At 44.4% G+C, this 13,399-nt stretch overlaps 1 protein-coding gene across 1 annotated transcript in view; it reads left to right on the top strand.

The window, feature by feature from the left end:
• PDILT (protein disulfide isomerase like, testis expressed) overlaps positions 1–13,399 on the top strand; it is a 316,066-nt gene that overhangs the window by 88,435 nt on the left and 214,232 nt on the right. The window lies entirely within an intron of this gene.

Raw genomic sequence — 13,399 nt, 5'->3', positions numbered from 1 at the left:
AGGGACAGAGTATTCAGGGATTTCCAGTTAGAAACATTGTGTTGCAGTGCAAGGGCCAGCATAAGATCAAAGAGACCATGAGAATGTGGAGAGAGTTCCAAAGTGTCTGAAAGGCTACCTAGAAAAACGAAAGAAGTGGAAAAGGGAAGAGAGATGTTAAAAATACGGGAGAGACGAGACCATATCTGAGTCCAAAACAAGCGAACTGAGGGACAGAGGAAGAAGAGGTGTAGAAGATCAGCATTAGGAGCATTACAGGTCCAACAATTAGCTACAGAATTGGATGTAAAGCGAGAAATAGAAAGAGGAGAAAGGTAGAGTCTGTGATAAAAGAAAAATAGGGACTGAGTAAGAGAGGCAGTACGGGAAATCTTCAAGGATCTAGCCCAAAGTTTGTCCCAAAGAGAAGTTGACCAGGAGGAACCCAAGTCTTTCTCCCAAGATAATTCCAATTTCGATTTGGGACGATCCGGATCAGGGGCCGAGAAATACCGATAAATAAGGGAAGCTTTAGGAACAGTAGAGAGGACGGTAAGTAGAGAGGGAGACGAGGCTGGTAAACCTTCAGAAGGAAGAGAATAATAACGATCAAGAATGGTTTCCATAAGTATGAAGAATTTCTTTGCAAAAGAAGGAGGGCAACGGAATTGAGATTGGAATTGAGGAAACGAGCAGGGAGATGAACCATCAAAAAGATGACGCACCCAGATGATACCTTTCGATCTCCACGAGGGCCATGCGATAGGTCTATTATGTATTAAAATGAGTGAGTTGTACCAGATAGGTAATAATAAGAAGGATTCCTGAGAGACCGAGATAGAGGAAACCAAAGGCCGCAAAAGAGAAGAAGTGTGTTTAAATAGGAGGGGGTTAAGACATGGGGCTTTAGAAGTGAAACGAATTACCTCCTGGAAAGAATAAGGAAGCAATAATTCCTGTTCAACAGAAAGCCAAAGGGGAGAAAAAGGGGAGATCTCCTGTGATAACCAGCGGGAAGCTTGTCGAAGCGAGAAGGACTTATGGTAGAGGCGAAAGTCTGGAAAATTGGTCCCACCATTAAATTTAGATTTACGAAGGTTTGAGAGAGATACACGAGCCTTTTTCTGTTTCCAGAGAAATTTGGACAAAACAGAGTCAATGCGGCGGAAATAGAGCGCTGGGATACGGATTGGGAGCATGGACAATAAGTAGATCAAAATCGGGGCAATCATCATCTTGATGGAATCAAGACGACCCCACCAAGAAAGAAATAAAGGATTCCAAGAGGAGAGTAAAGAATCTATTCTAGAGATGACCGCGTTCATGTTAAGTTGAATAGAGGAGGAGATAGAGTTAGAGAAAAGAACACCAAGATATTTTATTTTCTTAGAGTTCCAAGCAAAGCCGTTGGAGGTGAAGAAGTGGGGAAGGCAAAATTTGGTTAGAGGAAGAATTTCTGTTTTATCAGAATTTATTTTATAACCTGAAACCAAAGAGAATTTTTCAAATTCAATTAATAAAGAGGGAACAGAGGTGACCGGGTCTGAAATAAATAAAAGGATATCATCAGCATAGGCAGATAATTTAAGATGATGATCACCATACGGGAATCCAGAAATGGAGGGATTGTTACGTATAGAAGAGAGGAAGGGCTCAAGCGCTAAAATAAATAAAAGAGGTGACAGAGGACAGCCCTGACGAACTCCACGTTGAAGTGTGAATGGGGAAGTGAGGTGGCCATTGACGAGAACGGAAGCCTTGGGCATAGAATATATTAAAGAAATATAGGAGATAAATTTAGGACTGAAGCCATGCCATTTCAGGGAAGCCATGAGAAAAGACCAGTCAACCCGATCAAAGGCTTTCTCAGCATCGACTGAGATGGCTGCAATGGGAATTGACAGCGAGGGGGCCTTACTTAAAACATTAAGGACGAGTCTGGAGTTGTCCGAGGTAAGGCGGCCCTTAACAAAACCACATTGCTCTTTTCCGATGAGATGTGGCATGAGCGGGTCAAGGCGAAGAGCTAATAATTTTGCAAAAATCTTATAGTCCACATTAACTAAGGATATAGGTCAATAATTCTTACAAAATTTAGGGTTTCTACCTTCTTTAGGGATAAGGCATATGGTAGCATCTTGAAATGAGCCTTGGGCCAGTCCAGCAGAACAAAAAGACTGAAAAAGAGAGAGAAGTTTGGGTAAGAGGAGATCGGAAAAATGTAAGTAAAATTCAACTGGAAAGCCATCAGGTCCTGGAGTTTTGCCTTTAGTGAGAGAGGACAAAGCAGTGGATAACTCAGAAATAGTGAGATCAGTATCAATGTCCGAAAAATTAAGGTGGGAAGTATCTGGCTTAGGTAGGTTATCAAAATAAGATTGGATAAGCTCTGGGGTAGGGGGATTTTCAGGAGTGTATAAAGATTCATAAAAAGAGTGAAATTGTTCCAAAATTTCTGCATCTGTATGTACAAGAACATTAGAAGGGGAATAGATAGAGTCTATGTTAGTTCGTTCCTTACGCGATTTTAGATAGTTAGCCAGTAATTTACCGGACTTATTGCGACCTCCATAGTATCGTGCACTGCTCCGGAGAAGAAAAGAGGAGGCTGAATCCGTAGTTTGTTGAAAGCAATTTTAGCCTTAAGAAGTTCAGGAGACATATGATTAGGAGAAGAAGTGTAGAATTGATGCTCTAACGACTTAATGTGTGCAAGGGTAACTTTACGTTTTTGAAGGAACTTTTTCTTCTTTTTAGAGACAAAATCGATAATAAAACCGCGGGCTGTGGCTTTGAAGGAATCCCAAAGAACACGAGGAGGGGTATCAGGTTTAGAGTTAAGTTGGAAAAATTCAGAATTGAAAGAGCGAAAAGAGGAGGAAAAAAGAGGATCAACACGAAGAGAAGGGTTAAAACGCCAGCGAGAAGATTTAGGAGTAGGAGGAAGAAGATCAAATACAGTGATAATAGGAGCATGATCAGAAATAACAATAGGTTCAATAGAAGAGGATAGAAGGTGTTGAGATAGAGATGAGGATAGAAAGATGTAGTCCAAACGAGAGAAAGAAGCATGAGGGGGAGAGAAAAAGGAAAAATCTATAATATCTGGGTGAGTGAGTCTCCATGAGTCCACAAGATGTATCTGAGTGATAGTGTCAAGGAACTGTTTATGGGGTTTGTGAGGAGAAAAACGAACAGAGGATCTACTACGATCCAAAAAGGGATCGATGATCTGATTACAGTCTCCACCTAACAGGAAAGAATCATCTTTATATTGAACACATTTTGCTGTAATGGAGGGCCAAAAAGAGGAGTCAAAGCATGTAGGGCCATAAACATTGAACACAGTAATTGGGATAGCATTAATGAGTAATTTAGCTAAAATCCAACGACCCTCATCATCCTTTTCTTGAAGTAGTACTTTACACTGGACACGTTTATGAATCAAATAGCAACCCCGTTCTTTTTATGAGAAGCAGGGGAGAACAAAACAGTTCCAACCCACAATCTCTTTAGTTTTAAAGATTCAATATCTGAAAGATGGGTTTCTTGAATAAGAACAATATCAGGATTGTAAGAGAATAGGTGTGAGAGTACTCTCTGCCTTTTGATAGGGTGATTAAATCCTTTCACATTCCATGAAACAACTTTGAAGGTGAAAGAGTAATAAACTGTTCAAAATTGAAAAATGCAGAAACATACTGTACAAGTAGTAATTCAAACTTTAAAGAGGTAAAAACGATGAAAATCATCAAAAAGGTAGAAGGAAGGATAGGTAGAGGAGGAAAAAGAAAAGGGGAAAGGGAAAGGGGTAGGGAAAGGGAAAGAAGGTCAGCAAAAGAAGGAGAAGGAAGAAAAGAGAGAAGGCATAGAAGACAGTACAAATCCAAAAGGATGACTGTAATGAACATACCTGGAAGGGGAAGTACACAAAGGGGGGAGGTGGGGAGGTGGTGATGCGTTACAAGACGGGTGGACCAGGACCAGGAGCAGAACCACATTGAGACCTCACAAAAAAGGAACAAAGGATGGAACAAGATGGTGAAGGGAGCGTCTGACACATATCTGCCTGGGGAAAAAAGGAGAAATTGTTAACATACGGAACATGTGACACAAAGTATAGATCCAGAAATTAGAAAGAGAAAGTATGTATAACATACGCAAGGAGACATAGGAAAAAAGAAGATAAGCAAGATGAGAAGATTAAGATTAAGAGAAGGAGTATAGAGAAGTACATGAAATCAGAGAAACACTACTAGAAAACAATACATGGAGACAACAAAAACATTTCAGCCACTGTTCGAAGTAGAGGAGGAGGCGTCCATCCCTTCTTCACTCTGCAAAAAGAGGAAATTCCGTAGTTCACCAGGATCTTGAAATGACCAAGTCTTATTCCGATAAGTGACTCTGAGGGTCAATGTTCCCTCTAAATATTTTCCTCTGTGTGCAGCAGTGTAAGGTCTCTGTGCGCTGCAACCAAGACTATGTGCGTCAGGAACCAGACCACACGTGGGGGTGCAGCGCCAAATATCACTCCAAACTTTTGCTTAAAAAAGTGTAAAGACAGTGCATTTCCACACATGCAGCACCACATGAATGGTCTTAAAGCAGGTTTTCAATTTAGATACACATGCCAAGACATGAATTGGTTACACAGGCAAGTACATTTCGGGATCAGAAAAGTACAGGACTCCAATGGTGGTACTGTAATATGATTTTACTAAATATCCTCAACTCGAGCACTGTTCATAGGGTGAGGAAATGTTAGGAGCCTATACAAGATCGCATATATACACAATTACATAACATATTTATAATTTGATGTGCAAGCTACGGAGTAATGTGTGGATATCCCGTCAGAGATAGTTTGTGAAATGTGTGAGATCCAAGAAAACATGTAGTGTGGAAGAGGGCCATTCACACGAGTCAAGTGCCATCACTGTTAATAGGAGCATGGCTCTGGGGCAGATTGTGAGCCTTTTAGAAAATATTTATGCTATTTGCTGCAGCAGTTATGCATATACAAGGTGCTGCACATGAATACTTTCGAAAAGGCACACAATCAGCCCTGCAACTGTGTTCTATTAACAAAAGAAATGCAGAGTCTCAAACACGATGTGTGCCTTCAAAATGGATGTATGTCTCTACAACGCATACTTTTACAACGCATGCCATTACAACAAAACTTTTACAACGGAACATCCATTACAACGCATTCCATTACAACGCATGCCATTACAATGCATTTCACAAAACTACCATTACAACGCATTCCTTTACAACGTACCTTTACAACGCATACCATTACAACGCATACCATTACATAGCATATATGGTAAGTATTGGATAGTGTAGGGGTAAAATTTACTATTCTAACTTCAGGGGGTGCAACAGTAGGGTAAGTGTTGGATAGTGTAGGGGTAAAAATTACTATTCTAACTCCAGGGGTGCAACAGTAGGGTTAGTGTTGGATAGTGTAAGGGTACTATGCGTTGTGATGGTATGCGTTATAATGGTATGTATTGTAATGACTGCGTTGTAATGACATGCGTTGTAGTGGTATGTGTTGTAGTGTCATGCGTTGTAATGGTTGCGTTTTAATGGCATGCGTTGTAATGGATGTTTTGTGTTGTAAAAGTTTTGTTGTAATGGTAGTGCGTTGTAAAAGTTGCGTTGTAAAGGTTGTTTACCCATCAAAATCCTCAGTTTTTAAACAACCAAAAGGCTGAGGACCTTTTTCTTGCTGAATGTTTATGGTGCCTAAGATTACTCTACTATGACCCTTGTATATGTTTTAATATTGTTGTTGGAGATGTTTGAAGTGTACTTTAATGTTTTTTATTAACCGAATAAAGTGAATATGACTGACTGAGAATCTTGGGTTTGCGTATCTCCAGACAAAACTCTCTAAAAACATACATTTTGCTAGCATGAATGACATGGTATGCCTACACCTTGCAATCCCCATTGTTTTATGTAACATTTCCTGTACTCTGATTTACACACGTATAAGCCTTCATGTCTGTGTAATATATGCGTGATGTAAAGTGATCCAACATCCTAAGCTGGTATGAGAAGCACTATAAAATAAATGAAATATATATGAGAGAGGGTCTATGGAGAGATGAGGGGCACTCTCGGAGAGTGGCAGTGGGTAAACTTGTGGAAAAGAGAGCTATGAGAGGAGGGCTCCAAAAAAAGAATGTTGCACCGGGTGCCACCCGCGAAAGCTGGTCATGTGCAGCTGTGTCAACCTCTCAAAGTTAATTTTTGTGAAAAGATGGAATCTTCTTGCTGTAGACTGCAGCGTTCATCTTCATTTGGCAACTTCAACAATTGCCAAATACTGCGGGAAACAGTGCTTAATTTGTAAAACAATAAGTGCCGTGGCTCAAAGCTTAGCTCAGAAGAGGTGCATTGTTTTCTGTCTGTGGCTCTGGATGAAAGTTTGTTCAGAAAAAATATTTAACAGTCCTCAGAAATTAGTGCTGCTGGGCGTGGGATCACTGGATTCACTTGAAGATGACTAGCACAAAGTAATTGGGCCAGGCTGTGGTTCAATTTATAGCAGGACCTTACCCGAAGCTGACAAGTTTTGGATAATTTGTGGCAAAATCGTGCTGCTACGACCGTATTCTTAAATGTTTCATGTTCAAAAAAATATTACTTTCAATAAACATCACTCAGTTCCATGAAATAATTGTTTACTGGCTATTGAAACAATTTAATATGATGAAAAATCCATGTTTTTCTATTTTCTAGTCTACCATTTTCCTCACATTTGTTACCCGAGTTACATCTTTTAAGGCTCGGCTCGCAATCTTGCTCTTAGAGCCAGGCAAGACCCAGGTTCAGCTCTGCCCAAGGCTGTCCGTGTCCCCTAAGACATGTAGTCTCTTCTATGACCTTTGATGCTGCAGCACCTGCCGCACCCCAGCCAGTGCTCCGAAGTAGCTACAAAGCGACATGTTCTAGGTCTGTACTAAAACCCTAAAATAAAAACATGCTATCTACTGGGGATTGGGAGGTTTGTTGGAAACGGTTGGGGGAGTGAAGGATCTAGGGTATATTTATATATTTTAAGACAATAAATGCAGCCTTCAAACAAATATGGATGGTCCTATGAGCATGAAAGAACACAAGATCGAGCTGAACACACAGCTTCGGGTGGGCAACTGAGTGGAAAAGAACTGGCCATGCCAGGTTTTGGTCATACAAGATGTATGAACAAGCGCAGCTTGGATAGGCAAGAAGGACCTTATCTGCATGTCCTCAGCAAGCAGGTTTCACCAAGTAATAACTTTATGTAATCTCATCTGCCCTCTGAGAATTTCTGAACTTTCTGACTTTTGGAAATGCTGTCTGGCTTTGGTCTGTGCTGGAATGGCACATTCTCTTCCAGCCAGCGCTTGTTAACAGGAGTCAGGCATTGGCAGGTATTAATAGCCAGCATTAATAACACGCTGACTGAAGTGCACAAAACCGCTATTCTGGCAATGGAAAAAAATGCCATGCACCTGAAGTGGGATAAACAGAGTCAGTGCCCCTCCCAAGCAGGGTTTGTAACAGGAGACACACGGCAGGTTTAAACAGAAAAAGAGTCCGTAGTACAAGATAAATGTCACGCTCTCATGGCTGCCACTTCGAGCAAGTGAAGACAAATCATCTCGCTTTCTTTTAAGACAAAAAAAACCCCAATTATTGGTGTGCATAAAAAAGCTGGAATGCAATGAGTAGAGCTGGGAAATGCAGTTAACATGGCATTTGTTTAACAAAGCCCTCGAACACTGGGAGCACCTTTCTGATTCGTGATCGCCTTCTGAGATTAGTGTCAGCAGAGACAAAGGGAATGCAATTTCACAAATATCCGAACTACCGTGTGGAAACTGTTCTTATGGGTTATCATTAAACAGGTGCAGAAAGAACTTTGGCAGCCTTGTCTTAACAGTGCAAGCTTCGGGGTTGATTGTGAACCCTTTGAGGTAGTATTCATGTTAATTACAGCGCACAGGGGCGCCGAAATTAACATGAATACGAACACAAAGGGTCACAATCGGGCCCGTAGCTCTACAATTAAGAAAAGAAAAGCAGAGTCTCCAACACAGCGTGTGCTTAAAGCACACGTCCTGTTGGAGACACTGTTTTTCCTTTCTTAACAGTGCAAGCGGCGGGGCTGATTGTGAACCCTTTGATGTAGTATTCATGTTAATGGCAGCGCACACGGGCGCCGAAATTAACATGAATACGGTCTTGAAGGATTAGATGTTGTGTGCGCGCTAAATTCAGCACACTGCGTGCTTGGGGTGATATCTGTGTGCGCGCGCCCTCCCGCGCAGCTTTTTGGGAACAGTGCTGAGGGTACAAGGGTGAAACAGGCCATATCTTGCTCCCAGGGAGTGCAGAGAAGGACGCATAGCTAGAAACTCCTTACGTCTGGAGGCAGTGGCATTAGAGACATCTTGAGATAAGTAAACTCGTTGACCTTGCCAAGTCACTTGTTTTTTGTTCCTTGCTGCTGAAAGAATCGAAAGGAGATCTGTGTACTTCAAAAATAGGATAATGACTCCACGAGGCTTAGAAGAAGAATCTGTTCTTGCGCCTAATCTATGAGCTCTCTGTATACTGATGGATGTAGAGGGGGGCATGTCCAAAAGTTTTGGCAGGAAGGTGGTAAAGAAAGTCACTGGATTGTCACCCTCAAGATTTTCCGGTAAATTGTAAATACGAAGGTTGTTCCTTCTATTGCGATTTTCCAAATCCTCCGTATGCTTTTGTAGAGAGAGGACAGTCTTTTCTAATGCAACAATACGTTGCGTGTTGGATTGAAGCTCAGGAATTTGTAGCTCAACAGTAGAAAGTCGGGCATCCATGGACTCCAATTTGTCCTTCAAAAGCTGCATATCTTTACTTGTCTCTTCGACAAAGGGACGCATTGCCCGCAGCTCCTCCAAAATTTGATCAATAGGAGATGTTGAAGGGTTATCCTCCGGTGTAGGAGAATTTTGTTTAAGACGTTTGCCCGATGGAACAGGTGGAGAGGGTCTACTGGCAGGTGAGTGAGCCGAAGAGGCTTTTTGAGAAGAAGAAGTCGACATTTTTGCAGAGTGAGTCGATTTAGGTGTACCAGTTGAGGGACCCACCGAAGTATGCACAGAGGAAGCAAAGACAAATTGAGGTTTGCGTAATCTCACCATAGAAATTGGTACTGCAGCCATCAACTCAGTTCAATGCACAGGAGGAAAAGAAAATGAAGTTATTTCCCAGTGGAAGCGCTTGTAAGTTTCACAAGAAAGCGCCAAGAAATTGAATGGAGAATATGCTGGCAATTTGAAGAAAGGGGGCGTTGAGACTGGCAATAAGGAAAAGCGAGTTATGAGACGGCTGAGGCTTAATGAAATACGCAGCACAGCAAACAGTCAGAAAAAAGTCATGAGGAGCATCGGTGGCGCACTGGTAATGAGGAGCGCTGAGGTGACAAGGCGTCTGAAGAGAGTGAGTCTCATAGAGGAGGCGCCAGAGGAAAGACTTCTCAGAAGAGAGAGAGTAAAAACTAAAACGTATCAAAAGGCACCAAACAGTTCAGCTGCTCACCCCCAAGTTTGTTGCTGCCGAGGAACGCATGATAGCAGAGGTCGTCATAACGTGTTGTGGAGAGAGGGAGTCGGCAGTTCCAGGACACCTAAAATGGCGGCTCCGTGAGGCACGATATAAACATCGCGGTAGCAGGTGAAGAGCGGCACTCCGAGAGCCGCAAAGTTGCTCCCCTTGTGCCCACGAGGTTCCGATAGAGGAATCCGGCCAGGCGGCGGTCAGGCAGTCCCGTTCACATCGGGAAAAGGGTGACGAGGTGCCGCGGTGCGGCGGCGCTCAGGACCTAGCCGGCCATCTTGCGCGGCATCCAAGCCACGCCCCCCCTGGTCCCTGTGGTTCTAAAATTACATGGCTAACTAGGACTACACATACTAAAATGCTGATATAAGTCCTGCCCTGGGAGACATTCAGGCAGGGACTTTGGAAACATCAGACCTCTGGATGACAAGGGCACCATTAAAAGGTGCATGTTGGCATGACGTAAAATGTGTCTTTAAGAAAAGAAAGTATCAGGCAGTTTGATCTGTGAATTTGAAAAATCTTCTGGCCAGATGAGATTACATAAACTTTCAACTAGTGCAAATTGGGCGAAATAGTATTTTGTACCATTTACTACTTGTGTAACGGGGATCGGAGCAAACAGGTTATATTCAAGCCCATGAAAACGTTTGCACCAGGGCACAAATGAGGAAAACAGACTGAAGATAGGCGCTGGAAGTAGGGGTGCTGTGGTGGGGGTAACCCTGCTGGAGTTCAGAAGGTGAAAGAGCAATACAGATGCCTTTAAATTTTGGGTTTATTTTTTCACATTTGCTGTGCTTCAAAGACAGAGATGAGATGTCAGGCTGTGTCTTCTGACAAATTGCTGCTTACTCTTTTAACATGGGGATTGGTGTTTACAGTTCTTTCCCTGACTGCAAATTGAGAAGAGGTTGTAAAGTGAACTATGCGACAATCTTGCCAGGGTACAGGCACCTGAAAGGAAAGACTGCCGGATGTCATTTTTTTAATACACAACATTTAAATACCTGTTAAACAACTGTAACAATATTTTAGAATATATAAGTAGTTAAGAAAACACACATGAAACACACTGTTTTGTAAAGCTGGATGGAAATAATCCAAAAACTATTTTATTTAAATTTGCAGGTGTATTATGGTTAGCTGGGTTTTTTCTGCTCTAATTCAACTTGGAGAAACTGAAAGCAGAATTTTAGAAATGTACTTCTTACAGAAGGTATTATGGGTCGGAGGTACGATGAATAGAAATAACGATTTCCTAATTGCGATTTTTTGCTAATTGCAATTAGGAAACCACTATTCCTAATGTATGAAACTCTTTTGAGTTTCATTAGCAATTCTTAATGGGTCACAAATAAGGTAGGTTGCAATTTGCGAACCACTAGGATTTGCTGCCATCACAGGGATGGTGGCCTGCTGGAGTCAGCAGACCAACAAGTCTGTGACTGTTTTTAAATAAAGAAGTCTTTTTTTTTTTTTTTTAAATGCTGCTCATTTTTTCAAAGGGAAATGGGAAATGTTTAAAAAGAAATAAATGAAACATTTAAGTTTCATTTTTTGAGAGCAGGCAATGGTCCGAGGGACCACTACCTCCTATTAAAAGATATTTTTTCACCTTTCTCAAAGGGGACCCTTTACCATTTGCGAATGGGTTACCAACACTTTTTAAATGGTGGTAAAGTATTGCTGTTTTGCGACCGGAATTTAGTCGCTAAACACCAATACATACCATACTGATTCAACTCAAAAGCAACTTTATTTCGGTTCATCTGAACCATAAAAGTTTACAACAAAATTATTACAATGTGTATAACAATTGCAAGCAATAAGTTAAAAGAAAAAATAATTCATAAAATTCCAGAGAGATGGGGGCGTGGCTTGGCCAGCGAACATGGCGGTCGTGTAGAGCCGGAGCTCCGACCAGCCTTCAACAATCCTAACGAATTATCCTAGCCCTGGTCACCTGTTACAGTTCCCTGCAACGCTGTATGCATCCTGGTCCTGGAGCTATCGGGGGACTGCGGCTGGGGGCACCGAATCCGCTCCTAGGGCGGAGAGAAGATCCGGAGGGAGACCGCGCGACGAGCGGTCCGAAGTGGCCTACTAAGCCGGGTCCTCGATTTCTGGGACCTCGATTTCCGGCGCGGGCCGGCTGGCAAGGAGGGCCGCGCCGAGGGTTGGAGAGGTTCCAGCCCTGCTGCATCTTGGGGGATCCTGGGCCCCTGGGGTGGTTGTCCCCGACTAGCGACGCTGCCGGAGACGTGGCCGCGGTGTAGACTTGGCAAACACCGGCGACGAGGACGGCTGGAGAGAGCGGCCGCCATCTTCGATTGGGAAGGAATTGGCGCCGATTTGCAGAGAAGCGTCTGCCGAGAGGACGGCTGCCCCGGGTTCATAGGCTGCTGCCCCGGGTCCAGGTCAGTGTGGGGTCCAGCGGAGAGACGGGCAGGGCGGTAGCAGTGCTGCTTGGCCTATCGGGGGTCAGGTCGGGCCCCGGGCTCATATCCCTTCGGAATGACTGTACGGTGCCACCCCATCTTGTCCTGGAGGCCCCGGCCCGCGAGGGGAGGAGCAGTGACGAACGGTGCGAGGGGCTGCTGCGGGCCTAGATAGCCCGGTGGTGGAAGACACGAGGGGACAGTGAGGTTCCACGGCCTATGGGGGTCAGGTTGGGCCCCGGCGAACACTCCTGGAGAGTGGACCGCGCAGTGGCCTCTTTCTTGGGTGAGGCATCGTGGGGCTGCAGCTACCAACCGGACATCTTCGGGAGCCGGCTGGGGAGCGGCGCTACGACCTGAGGACGGTGACACAGGCTTGAAGGCCTATACCATCCCCCAACCGACGAGCAGCTAGCGGTGGGCGCCTGTGCTGGGCAGTGTTGGCAGAGACATCGGTTGGGACGTGGGCCAGAGGGGGACCTCACTCCCCGAAGACACCATGACGCGGGGAACACAGGGCAAACAGGACCCCATTGACAAATTTACTGAAGCCGCCGGCGATAAGGGAGCGCAGGCTCCGGTGCCCGACAATGCTGCACTCCTGGCTGCGATCACGCAGTCCAGAGATGTCCTGGATGCTAAAATCGGGGCAGTGGGCTCGGATGTTATGCTCCTCCGGCAGGACTTGCAAAACGCCGTGGAACGCATAACAGGCGCCGAAACGCGCATATCTGCAGTCGAGGACGACATGACGACCCTAAAAAAGAGGGTTGTTGCCCTGGAAAGAATACAGAAGGGTCTGGTATCGAGAGCTGAAGATGAGGAGGGACGTGCCAGACGCAGCAACCTTCGCCTCTTAGGATTTCCAGAAGATTGCGAAAAGGGCAATGCGGAGCGTTTCCTGACACAATGGCTGGAGGGATGGATGCCAGCCGACACTCTGTCCCGCTGCTTTGTTGTGGAAAGGGCTCATCGGGCGCTGACACAGAAACCCCCCCCGGGAGAGCGCCCTCGCCCCATGATTGCTAAATTACTGAACTATGCTGACAGGGACGCTATTCTGAAACAGGCGAGACTAAAGGGTCAACTGACATTTGAGAACTCCAACATCCTTATTTTCCTGGATTATACGAAGTTGGTCCAACAACAGAGACAGTCGTTCACTGCGGCCAAGGCTCGCCTCTTGGGCTTAAAGTTACCATATGCTCTGCTTTATCCAGCAAGGTTGCGGGTCGTCTTTCAGTCCCGCACTTTCTTCTTTGACACACCGGAGGACGTCTTTCGTTGGACGGATGAAACTGTCAAGGTACGCGTCAACACAGCTGGGGGCAGAGAGTCTGACTCCTCAGCCAGGGGCCCTTCTGGTAGGG

This window comes from Lissotriton vulgaris, chromosome 10 (assembly GCF_964263255.1).
Source record: "Lissotriton vulgaris chromosome 10, aLisVul1.2, whole genome shotgun sequence".
Lineage (NCBI taxonomy): Eukaryota > Metazoa > Chordata > Amphibia > Caudata > Salamandridae > Lissotriton > Lissotriton vulgaris.
The sequence above is the reverse complement of the archived record's forward strand: the minus strand, read 5'-3'. Positions and strand labels throughout refer to the sequence as shown.